Below are 13,346 nucleotides of genomic sequence, written 5' to 3'. Positions count from 1 at the left end.
TATTAATTCGCAATATAATTGTGGTATTGTGTTGTTTCAGGTACTCAGTCAAACAGCCAATTGTATAGTTAAAATGTCTTAATCGGTGTATAATTAAAACAACGTTAATATATTTACATCCAGATGTCCGAGATATAGTTTCCTAGGATGATTGCCTTGGCGTCAGTTGTTTCTTTTTTTTCACCGTGGCACTATGCAAGAAGCCATGAAGGTACCGAAAAAAAAAAAACAAACAAAAAAATGTTATGCTTTACTGTGTACTGCATGTATACAATCGATGAATCGCAGCCGACAACCCTCAAACTATATAAGCTAGCTTAAAGTACTAGTACGACCAAAGAACACCTAACAGAGTGTAACCTGTACACAATACACCAACATATTTTTGATATACCTATACTACGCTTGATCTCATCACAGAATCAGCGCAAGGTAAAGCATAGAGGACAGGTACAAACAAGCTAAGACATAGTAGGCTTTTTTTGACAACGTATGTTTATAGACCAAGGGGTGTATTGGAGGCAAAAGGTGCGACAACCAATTATTGGAGCTATGTGTACACAGTTCCTAGCTTACTTGGATTTTATAGACCAGTGTTTCGCAATCCAAAATGTCACCCAACGGAAGTTCCCTAACATTGTTGCACTGTGCTTGTTGTTTGTAATTGTAAGTGCTGACTGCAAAACGGGCGAAAGCAGAGAACTACCTAATGAATGTGTATGGACACGAGGGGCAGTAAGAGCCTACAGCCCTGCAGGGGGACGGGCCCAACCAGGCGTACGCAGGGCTAGGGGTTGGCCACATGAACGATTAAAAACACTCAGTATGCTGTGAGAACCGCCAAAGACCCGGGATGTTCAGACCTCTCTCCGCAGCCACCTTTGGTTCACAGTGGTGAGTCGCAATACGTTCAGGGCTAGTCCCCGAGGAAGGATTGGTAAGAATGTGTATACTGGCCAATGATTTTGCACAATAACATACCGTAGCCACAGTTTCTTTCAACTATCGTGGTATCAATTTGTAGGCAGCTGCCATTTTATTTTGGTATAAATCATGCCATACTATTCTTCACTCCTCTCCCATGATTCAAACCTTCAATGTTCTGATCGCTTTACACCCAATAATTGTAACTAAAATTCTGTCTTACCGTTGTAGTGGTAGCTGTTTGCATGAAATGGAATATACATGTCACCCACAGTTATTCCCACTTCCCCCATTGTAAGTGCGCGGTACGCGTCATCCTTTTCGCCAAAATTTTTATCGTGCTGGCGATTTGATTTAGCACGAGCACCTGTCGACGTCGATATTCAGGCCGCCCGCGGCTGCACTCCAGTGGGTGTTGTGCGTCGGGTGCACCCCCCCCGCTTGTGTTTATCAGCTCTCCCGCCTCTCTCCCACGGAATGGTTCCTGCCCGTCGAATTGTGCGTGTTCCTGTGTGCCCGTTGGTACATGCGCGCCGAACACCACGAGTCCATTAACCAACTTCACACTCAGTGTGCGGGTGCACTGATTACACCTAGCACAGCACCTGAACTGATCGATTTGTTCCGTCGACACACTGTTATTAATTGTCGATTGAGCACCAAAATCAGTCATATACCTTGACTGGTTTCTGGAAGGAATGTGCAAGATTTATTTATTTTTTAAAAAAGGTTTGTTTTGATCCCTCACCAGTTTTTTTAAAACCTGCAACAACTTGATCGTGACGCGGTGACCCCTGCAGAGTTTTGTGTGGATTTACCACATTGCCCGGGACCTTCACCACTCATTTGGTCTTGCTCTACAACCTTACGGTTGCCACGGCAAGTTGTATATTCTAACCAGCTGCGCTCCAATCCATTTCACGCCCCACTGGATAGAAAGAATTCCACTCTAATGTACAATCCATAGGCCTGTTAACACAAGGGCCTTAGTGTGCGTGCCATCCCGTTTAGGTTTCTGACGATAGCGTTTCTGCGCACTCTCAAGGGCCGCTGACCAGGCGCGCCTGGCCGCGCAGCGGCGCGTCCATCACAGTGTACCGCGCCCTCCGTGCACACGTCAGCATCGTTTGGTGTGTGTGTGCACAAGTCACCTCCTGGCTACTACCGAACACCCATGGTCTTTGAAAAAGGCGAGGCGCTGGGTTGCTGAAAACCATTGCCCACCCCTATCTCGACACGGGTGGGTTGACAGCAGCGGAAATCCACCTGTCACTCAAGTCGCCACGCCCTTAATTGAAGGCAGAAACTTTCAAGGCTAATATATTTAACGGATGAGTTATAAAAAAAATTCACCATCCTGAAGGGCAAAAATTGCTATATACGTAGGACCAAAATAATTTTGAACCCGGAGTAAATGTTTTTAGTGCTGTAAACTTGGGCATTTTAACATGGGAGTTATGGGATTGACTCCCTTTGGGAACAGCCAGGCTCAAAGTGGCCAGTTGACACCTTTAAGTTAAGTCACTTCCGTGTTGGGCCTACAAAGATGTGAAGAGCAGAGGAGGTCCCGGTTGTGTCACATCTCGAGGGGGCGCGGGGACAGGAACCCTGTTTCGAAGGTTACGGTGGGTGCGTTACGCCACGCGAAACAGACTATTTACACTAAGTGAAATACACTAAATGAAAATAGCAGTATTTTTTGTAATATGCTATTTACACTGCAAATAGCTCAATTATATTTATTCTATGTTAAAATAGCAGGATATTTTGCTAATTACTTATTGCAAATAGTGGTAATTATATGCACCTCAGCATGTAATACATTATAAAACAGAATGCAATAACTTATTGAGTTTAAATTTGAATTCAAATTATTAAATGGATGCCACCTTATTGGGACAAAAGCCCTCCGTACACCTACCCTAACCCTACCCGATACTTTATTTTCATTTTTTTTATTATTTCCTTAAATTTTATTAAAAATAAATGCTTTTCTGATGTGATTTGAAATTTGAAAAGGGATAAAAAAAAAAAGTTCACCAAAAGGCAGATTCGAACCCAGGACGATCGCGTCAAAAGCCATAAGATGATACATGCTTTACCATCTACACCACTGAATCTGACGGTTGACGGCAGTCGTTTGTAATGTTGACTAGTATAATCACAAGCTGCCAACAATACCAGCTATTTGCACTTTTTGCAAAATAGTACTGCAAAATAGACAGTTTTTAGACAGTTAAACGGTTGCCCACAGAAAAAAACAGGGGGTGCTGCAGCACCCTCAGCACCCCACTTCCCGCGCCTATGCGTACATCACGCTGTAAAATAAAAGATCTGTTGCTATTTCCATTTCATAAAAATTTTGAGAACTGAAAAGTGTTGTCCTGTCCAAAAAAAATAAAAATAAAAATAAAATTCTGTCATCATTTACTCACCCTAAGGTTTTTTTAAACCTGTATTAGTTTTTTAGTTCATTCTGTAAAGTATGTGCATGGAATCAGTAAAGTGCAGGTGAGTAAATAATGACAGAATTTTAATTTAAAGGTATGGTTTATAAATAATTTGGAAATTTGTTGGGACTGGAAATTCATAGATGTTTGGAACAACATGAAGGTGAGTAAATAATGAACGTAAATTTTCATTTTTGGGTGAATAAAACAACTTGTAAAAAACAAGTGATGTCAAATCCGATGACCCCTTTAAGTTTTCATTCTATATCTTATAGCATGGAGACACAACCCTAAATCTTGATCGAAAAAGTAAAGACTGTGCTCTATTCTTCTCTCTTCAAAAATATGATAGACTGCCACCGTTTAAGAGGGACAAGGCTCGAGTTAGGAGACGAGATGGCACAAGTAGAGAAGATTTGTAGTGGAAGTTCGCATCGGACACAGTGTGCCCTGACTCCACTTACCTAAGCCGCAGTGGGAGCAGAGGCACCGGTTCCTGGAGGGTCACCTCATCCACTCTCCCCTGGGAGCCTCAAGTTCAGCTCCAGCCTGGCTAGCAGCTGTCGGGGCCAGACCCATAGGGCCATGGATACCAATGCAGGTTAGAGAGATCTCTGTGCGGCGAGATGTCTGTTTATCCCGGGATCTTTATGATAAAATTAATTGCTTCTATGGTACATTTCAACTGGAAAACACATAGTTATGATTTTCAGCAGGAAATATCATGTATAATAGGATGAGTCTAAAAGGGTTTGCCTTTTAATTTTGTGTTTCTTTTGTGGTTTGGTTTCTTTCTGCACAGTGTGTGTACCTTCCCTGACACTCTGTGATGAGCCCCTTTGTCGAGACTATCTTCACATGAATCAACGCACCCCAATCCTTGTGCAGAGCACATTGAACTCCCCTGTCTAATCCTTGAGCACTGCTCCCTCAGCACCAGATCATCACAGGCAGGTGGGCATTTGTCCTCAGCACTTGGGTATTGTCTTGCAGGTGTTAAGGTTCAGAATTGTTAAACATATTTTTGCTTTCTCTGTCTCTCTGGAAGGTTTCGACAGAAGGGGTAACCGAAAGAAACAGGGGAGAACGAAAAGCGCCGCTCCAGGCGGAGGTGAAGGAGATTCAGGAAGCACAGGCTGGAGGAGGAGAGGAGAGGGACTGCACGTGGAGCCACTGCGCGAGGAACGGGAGCTCTTCACTGTCCTGCTGACAGCCCACGCGCCGCACAGGCAAACAGCCAAGAGTAAGAGCTTACACCCCTTACTCTGAGGAAGAGATATTCAGGGATATGTTCCAGAACCAACATTGAAATTTCTGCCATTTTTCAACCTCATGTTGAATATTTATTTACGCCTTATTTACCCCATTATGACTGGCTGAGCCATTTTAACGTGTAATATAGGAGGCCATTTGTTAATGTAGTAATTTAGCTAGCTGACACCAGAAAGTTTTCTTTTTTATTTATAGTTATATGTAATATAATAATTAAGAACTCTTTTTATTGTTTGCATTGGTTGCAGTCGTCCTAAACGTCCATGCCCATTGGCTGTGCCAGCTATGACAGCTCTACTCCTGGATGAAAACCTGCCTGATGGATCACGTTTGCGTCCTGGACCAGGTTCATCAATACTGGGAAGATGAAGACAGGGCGAGTGTCTGGACTCTGAGACCAAGGTAGCGCTTTGAACTCTTAAACAGACACCATATCTGTAACACACATACACAAGAAAAATCTGAACCTGATTGGTCCCATTTCGGCCCCAGTTAAAGTTCATGTGGGGGAACTTGGCAGTGGGCTTCCGGTGAAAGTGGCGGGAGGTCGCAGTACCCCACTAAGCCAGGTCAGGTGGTGTCATCAGTTTGGCACTTTGTGCTCCCACTTAGAAGGGCACTTTCTATACATCGCATTGGGCTTCTAGCACACAGAGGAGAAAGCATTTGGAATGGACCAAGGTGGTTTGGTGCAGCATCGGCGTGGATCCACACATGTCTCTCACAGCCATCTGTGCTGATGGGTTACCTGGTGTCTCCCCTGTGTCACCCCACAGGTAAGACAACCGGATCATACAGCGTAACAAAGAAGTTAAAAATAAGAAAAATTACTTGTGAAAGCTGGCGTCCCCCATGAAAATGCACAGAATAGTATGGAAGAGGTAGACCGTTAGGCCACACACTGCAAAATTCCTCAAGTGATGAGAAAGTCCCAACAGAAACTGTCTGTGTCTTTTAAGTGAGTGGTTAAAACCAGAGCATCCCCAATTTCCCCCACCAGCAGACTTTTGGGGTACTCAATAAAACAACAGTTAGACGGAAAAAGTTTAAAAACGAAAACTGTAATAAAATACATTCATGATTATAAAAACGAAACTACAAACATGCACAATTTTATTTGTTAGTTTATTTTTTTTTAGCTTTTGGATGGGTCCATTATACCACAACTACAACATTTTTTGCAATCTTACAGCCCACCGTGCAGTAAAACAGGGGGAAAAAAAAAAATGCTGGTAAACAGTTTTACAATGATACCAGTTAGTGCATTAACTTTCATAGCCCTGAAATTACTAAAACTAAAATTAAACCTAAAACTGAAACTAGAAAAACCAGATAGAATGCGGATTGGAACTAATTTTTGAAATACACATTTACAGTATAAAGGGGTGGGGTGGGGGGGGGCATTTGTCTGGGGCCCAAATACAATATATGTTTTTAGGTGTTTGGGTCAGTATAGATTTTATAGACCTATTGTTATTTTGGTTTAGTCTTTTTTTTGTTTTTTTTCTGGGGCCCTTTTCACCCCTGGCTGGCCACTTTCAGGAGAAGTCCTTTTTCCCGCGACTCGTGAGAGGGATGAGAAATGCCGGCCTCAAGGGCACATCTAACTTGTCTGTAACCATGACTGTGATCAAGAATTCTACATTCCATCTGTGGACTACTCCAGCTCAGGTAGACCAAACCCATCCATGTTTGTCATGTTTCATGAACAAAGTTTGACTCTTGTCCAATTCCCAAAAAACTCTCTATGTTGTAGTTATTTAGGACTTACTGCTTTGAACTGCTGGACATCCACCATCAGTACAAGAGTTGGAGAGTGTGCCCACCACACTCCTGCAGGAACTTCAATCTGTAACAATTTCTAACAAAGAATGAATAGCTTTTTATGGATTATTCATAGCATTTGAACGGTAACCGTTAAAGATAACTGTATAGATTTCAGCCTTTACGAATAGCGTCTCTTTCTTTCATCCTGGAAATGTATAAGAACGTTACTCCATGCAATCGCCTCTGCCCCTATCGATGTCCTCTGCAGGAGAAACCAACACTGGGACTCATCCAAAAGGAAACAGAAGCTCCAAGGGTTTCATCAGAATCCTGGGTAAAACATGAAAAAAACACAACTTTTTCAGCACTTTTTGTCTATGTGTATTGCTGTCAGTGATTGTGTAGACTTTTATATTTGTGACCCGATATGATTTGTCGTACTCACAGATTTGGCCCAGGGCGACAGAGTTAGGAGGGGCATCCCAGCACAAGAGAAAGGAGAGTGAAGAGCATTTATTGGGCTTCAGTCTTTGTTTAGTCCATCTGTTATCCGCTCTCTCTCCCCTTGTAGAAGTGACCCGTGAAGTAGCCGAGCATGGGCGTGCTTTGTGGGAGATGCCTCCCAGCCTAAGTTTTGTGATGGCGGGGGTGTTGGGTGGAACATGCTGACCTTGTCTGCTTTTTTCTGGAAATTACAGTTTATTTTATATAATAGGTGAAGCCAGACCGTGAATAAATTAGAAAAACTTGATATACAGTAGGTGGACATCCAGAAGCGTTGCTCTTAACCGCCGCTCGTCTTGAACACGCGCCGCCCTCAAGGAGTTTTATAAAGTAAAAGGGGTAAAAATGTCACAGTTGCCATGTTAAATAGTTCTAATTATATTGATAACAATTCATGTAGACTAAAATATAATTCGATTTTTTTTTTCTTTTTTTTTTTTAACATGAACAATTCCTGCATAAAAATGGGACATCAACCTTTAATATTAAACAATTTTGAAATCGATCCACAGCTGAGCAACGCGCGAGGCAGGCTTGATCGTGCGAAGTGAATGTTGCTGCACAAAGCATTTTCCAGATGCTGCAATGAAAATAAAAAAATAAAAAACCCTGGATATCCTAGATTAGGCCCAGACTCTGTTCCTAAGTATAGAGAATAATTATAATTACTGTTAACCAACAGTAACAAATTTTAAACCGATTAATCGCCTATTTTCGTTTGCTGCATTATTTTATTTATTTATTTATTTTTAAACAGGCAAAAAATAAATTAAGTTTCTGAGAGGAAAAAAAAAAACATAAATAAAAATAAGTAATGTTATAATTTTAATTACATTCAGAAATAATAACGGCTGGCCTAATAATGTTATAATAGTGCCAAACATGATATTTTTAGTCTCCCTTCACTTTACAACAAACCTTTAAATTTAACAAATTTATCAGAACAGAACAAGAATTAAAAATATTTAATTCTAATGGATAAAGATAATTGCAGTATATAATAATATAGGCTTAGCTATAAACAAACAAAAAAATAAATGAATAATTAATTTAAAGCGAACCATAGGTAAGGTTGGGCTCTCATTCGGGAGAAATCCAAACGTTGCCATATTCGTGATGTTGCCTATTTCGAAGTTCTTAACGTAGTAATTAGGTCCATTAGGGGGCTTTTTTTTAAAATAGCTTTGTTTAGGTTACGCATGTTTCAGTATCACAACGAAAAAAAAAAAAAAAAAAAAATTAATAATTAAAAAAAAAAAATGCAAAGTGGACCGCTGCTCGCGGCAAATTTGCCATGTTGTGACGGCTCCTGTTTCCAATGAATGTGCGTGAGGCACCAGCACGATCAAAACAGCTGAAACAGAAGCTACTCAATTTTTGGTCACACAGTAAAGGCATAATTCAAAAATGGCAAAGTGTTAGCAGTGTTGAAAAATCAAGATAATAACAGAATTAATAATAATTATTGCTAAATGCTGGACCGTTCTCATTTCGATCTGCAAATGGAACCTGAAGGATTTTTTTTAAACCAAGAATGAACCGAAATGAAAACATTTAGCTTATTATATATTTAATGACTGTTTAATAACAATAGCAAGCATAAGATCCTTTGTGTAAAGGTCTTCTTTTAATTTTGAGGAGAGACTGTAGCCTAGGACTATCCTACATTTTTGAAATTAACTCACTGTACAATTTTTAATGTTTTTTTAAAGATGGTACAATGTTATATCATAATGTTATTGTTGTTTTACCTCATCCTTTTATCTCATTTTACAATTAAATTCAGTTCGCAATCCGTTCCTAATTTGCGCCACCTGGCGGTAGTTTCGCGAATGAATTTAACACGCGACTGACTTGCAGTTAACGCCGCGGCCATGCGGCAGCGGTACGCGCGGCGGTAGTACACATTTTGGTTGTCTACCATCTGTAAAGTACTTTCGATATCCTTAGTAAGCATTTTGTAAACTATACACTACTGTTTAATAAGATTTTGAAAAATTAATGCTTTATTTTATCAAGGATGTATTAAATTGATCCAAAGTTACAATAAAGTCATTTTAATGTTACAAAGGATTTCTCTTACAAATAAATTCTGTTATTACGAACTTTCTATTATTTTCTATCAAAACTCTATTCTTATAAACAAAAAGATTTCACATTACAGTAATGTACATTGTTAGCAGTTTTTGTGTAGACGTTAGGTAAAGAGTGTTTCTAACATTTTTACATTTAATTTTTCCCATTTTAAGTGGTGCGTCCAGCCCCCCAAGGTTCAGTGTCACTATGTGAGAGGAAATCAGAAAAGGTTTCAGAAACAGGGCTAATATCTGCTCCAGCCCCGCTGAAAGTAGAAACGGCACAAATCCCCAGCCCTGCTTCACCACAGACAGAGACCACTGATATAGCTGCTCCCCTGCTGACACTTCCAGCAGGGCTCTTTAGCACAGGTAACAGGGCTTTGAGAATATTTGGTTTTGGCCATTGTCATTTTATACATTGCAGATTTTGTAATTGTCTAAAGGTGATTTCAAACAACTTCTTACCAAGGACAGTAAATTTCTAGCCATTAAAATGATTGTTCTTATGTTTAATGAGGGTCCACGAGTCTTGACATCGAGCAGCATCCTGGTGGAACCTGCCAGGTGGAGATCCGGTAGAAGAGGGAGAGGAGGAAGTGGATAAGAAAGAGCAAGGTGAATGACACGGAAAGCAGCTAAGGGAAATCCGCAGCAGAACTTTCATCTGCGTCCTCAGGAAGACTACATCATCATCAGCCTCCCTGATTGCTTTGACAACTCCAGCCGTCCACTGGGAGAGTCCATGTACAGCTCAGCTCTGTCGCAGCCTGGGAGAAGAGCCTTCAGAGGGGGACCATCTAGAATCAGTGGAGACCGCAGATCTCCAAGCCCATGTTGCTGCTGCTCTGTTGCTGCTGTTAGTGCGATGCTGCTAATGACATGCTCTCTGTGCCTCCCCAGGACTCTGGATGCTGTGCCGCTCACCCCTGTGATTGTAGTGGCACCACGGTACCCTGGTCAAATCCTGGTAAGTTTTTTATACAGAGGACACTTCAGCAGTAATAGATTGCAGTTAAACTAGTGATGCAACAAAAATTTGCCAACAGAAACAAAAACAAAACATAGTTTTTACAGGGTTGAAAATCATTGTCACTGAAACAGATGATATATAATTAGCATGTCTCGAGTGACACATTTCGACAGTGCTAAAAAGGTGCCAAGATAGCAATATGTGAAATTTGTACAGCTAAAATATCGACACTTCACTATGAATAGTTTATTTTCTACCTGATAACATGACACGCTCAGCGGCCACACGGTGTGTTTAGTCACCAAATTTAATTACCCAAATGTTATGTTCAGTTTATGTTTTCCACCTATAAATAATAAAAAAAAAATCACTTTCAGTGCTTCACTTATTTAGATCTGGAAATAAAGTTGCTTTTTTGGATTTTGAATTCATTTACAGGAAAGATGTTAATGTACAATCAAACATGAAATGATAAGGATTAGGATGCTGCACTATTTCTTGGTCACTAATCAAGTTTGTGACATTGGTCATGTGAGAATGTTCTTGAATCCATTGAAGCATTTTTTTTTTGCAGTCCTAGATTGACCACTCCACAATAGTCCTGGGCTTATAGCTCTGTATGCACACATTTCTACTCCATATCACAGCCTAGAGGTCTTTCACGCCATCCTCATAACTTGATGTAACTGACAGGTTAAATTTGCTTAATATATATGAAATCATCTTAATTCAGCACAGAGACACAAGAGCAGATTGAACATGCAGCAGAGGAGCAGGAGAGGAGTAATCTTGCAGAGCCAGGAGAAAAGGAGAAAGGTGAGTGGAAACACCATGGGATAGTAAAATAATAAATCATCACAGGTTGTGAATTAGTGTATTTTTCTATGATTTGGGGTTGTTGGGGTGTGTGGGGGTGGTTTTGGTGTTAGTGTTAGATATAATACAAAGTGGACAATATGATAAAAGACACACACAGGTATGTTTGAAAATTAACCATATTTTTTTTTTTTTTGGAGATATAGACTCTGAGCCTAATCAGCCTGACCCTGAGAAACTCAACAGCATCTGCCAAGTCTGAAACAGAAGATCTTAGGTGAGTTACACAGCACACAACCACTCGTTCTGCCTCATGGATGTGCACCCAGGACAGTCATTGCATTATGTAATTTTCTTTCTATCACTCACATTCTTACTCTCTCTCATTGTTGTCTTTCCTCAGAGCTAACAGCATCACAGGTGGATTGGTGAAGGGTGCCCTGTCCGTGGCAGCATCTGCCTATAAAGCTCTCTTCACTGGACAGACTGGGTCTGAGAAGGTGAGTTTGGGAGCTGTTCACGCAGGTTACAGTATGGAAAAACATTTTGAAATAAGCTTCCTTTAAACTTCCAAACTTCCTTTAAATTCACAAAGGGATTATGAATGTGGCAATGGTGCGAGGAAGACGCTGAACAATCTCTTATTTTGTCCTATATTGTCCCAATGAATTGTTTCAGTTTTATTTGATGTAATTTTATATACGATACAGTTTATTAAAAAATCGTGCTTTACAGGACTGATTTAGATCAAACTATGATCAAAATATATTTTGCCACTGTGTGACAAAATCACCTTATAAAAATAACTTTAGACAGTAAAGTGCATGTACAAAGTACTGTATAAGTGCCTAGCGTATAGTGCAACATTTGGGACATGTATCAGTAGTAAAACAATATATTTTGGGTTTTGTAGCTTCCAGAGGATGCAGCTTCTCATGACGCCATGATGGCCGTACTGGTAGAGATGGGCTTTGGTGACAGAGCACTAAATCAGCATCTGCTACAGAAACACAACCGCAACCTGCTGGATGTGGTAAACGAACTGGTGCAGATGACTGATAACAACTGGTACACCACACGCTACTGAGATGCTGGTTAATTATTTTGTTTCCCTTACATGTGATTTTTTTTTTGTTTTGTTTCTCTTTCTCTGTGCAATCAGCAGCCCATTCCATGATACAGACCCTTTCGTTCCATTTGGGTTGTAAAGATGTGTGTGTGAATCTGTCTGCTCCAATGTGTAACAGATAATCATTAGACAAGCAGTTCATCACCTTTATAACTGTGCTTGTTAAAGTTTGTTGTTAGTGGGCATTAATGTTTTCACAAAGATGATCATGGGTAGCTAATGAACACTAATAGGTAATTATTAATCCAAAACTATTTAAGAAATATGCCATGCTTTTAAAAAAAACTTGATTTGAAAGAATAGTATAATTAATAACAAATCTTTCTAATAGTTAAATATTAAAAGCTCTGCAATGTGACTGGATATTTTAAATATTTTGAGTGTTTTGTGTTCCCAGATTAAGAACAGGTTTTGGAAAAGTGCAATAGATCTGGCTTTGTGTGGACTCTTAATCATCAGCCGAGACCAAATAGATTGATAACTTTTGTCATCTTTACATGGATTCAAGATGACAAATTAAACGATTCCATACTGGGAAGGTCAATATGAAGTTTAGTGTGTGAATGTTTTTTTTTTTTTTTTTTTTTTAGTAATTTTGAACTGTTGTTGCTTATAATACATGTGGGAATAATTATTATTATATTGAAGAACATTGATTCGTTTCTAAAAAGTCCACAAAATAGGGCACATATTGCACTTTGTGAATGCATTGCCATTTAAATATATGAAAAATGTCATGGCTTGAAGCAGCAATGCATTTGAATAGTTAAATGTACTGAAATGTAGATTATTTTAATTCATGCTTTAAATGGTTAAAGAGGCAAAGGCAATCATGACATATTTAACTCCAATTTTAAATGGTAAGACACATCAAAGTGAGAGACAAAATAACAGCCAACTGTTCATTCCAAAAAAAAAAAAAATATAATAAAATCATGCAAATTATATATATTTTGATAATTATATAGCTCTTGTATTTAGTGTAATGAAGAATGTATCTCAGCACTTTTCTTCAATGGGAGATTTTGAAACTACCTGCTGTCTAGAATGTGGAAAGCATTCCCTATAAATCATTTAATGTCTCCTAATTTGCTTTTATCCATGAAGCTATCACAAGTGGTACATCCATCATTTAACGGACTGGTCACCCACTTGTTTTTCCAGAGATAGGGCTTAAATATCTTTTAGCACATTCCTTAGGAAAGCCGTAAGTTGGTCTTGTTGCTTGCAGCGATCAGTAGAGGTTCTGGGTGGAACTGTTTGGATCATGTGATTGTAAAGCATAATCTGTGGAGACAGACGCGCCTCATTCTGTGTTTGATGCCTGAATGGAGTATTCAGTGTCTCTGCATCTAATGTACACATCCGTCTGTAATAAATATCTAAATAAGTCTTAATTTTGCTCTCAGTCTTTGATACCAATGCACCACAAAATC

General features: G+C 39.7%; 1 pseudogene; it reads left to right on the top strand.

Annotated features, from left to right (window-relative positions):
• The first annotated feature begins 3,959 nt into the window (after positions 1 to 3,959).
• LOC122136823 lies at positions 3,960 to 13,307 on the top strand (annotated as a pseudogene).
• The last annotated feature ends 39 nt before the right edge of the window (positions 13,308 to 13,346 follow it).

Source organism: Cyprinus carpio, chromosome B3 (genome assembly GCF_018340385.1).
Source record: "Cyprinus carpio isolate SPL01 chromosome B3, ASM1834038v1, whole genome shotgun sequence".
Lineage (NCBI taxonomy): Eukaryota > Metazoa > Chordata > Actinopteri > Cypriniformes > Cyprinidae > Cyprinus > Cyprinus carpio.
Note: the sequence above shows the minus strand (reverse complement) of the source record. Positions and strands in the feature narration are given on the sequence as shown.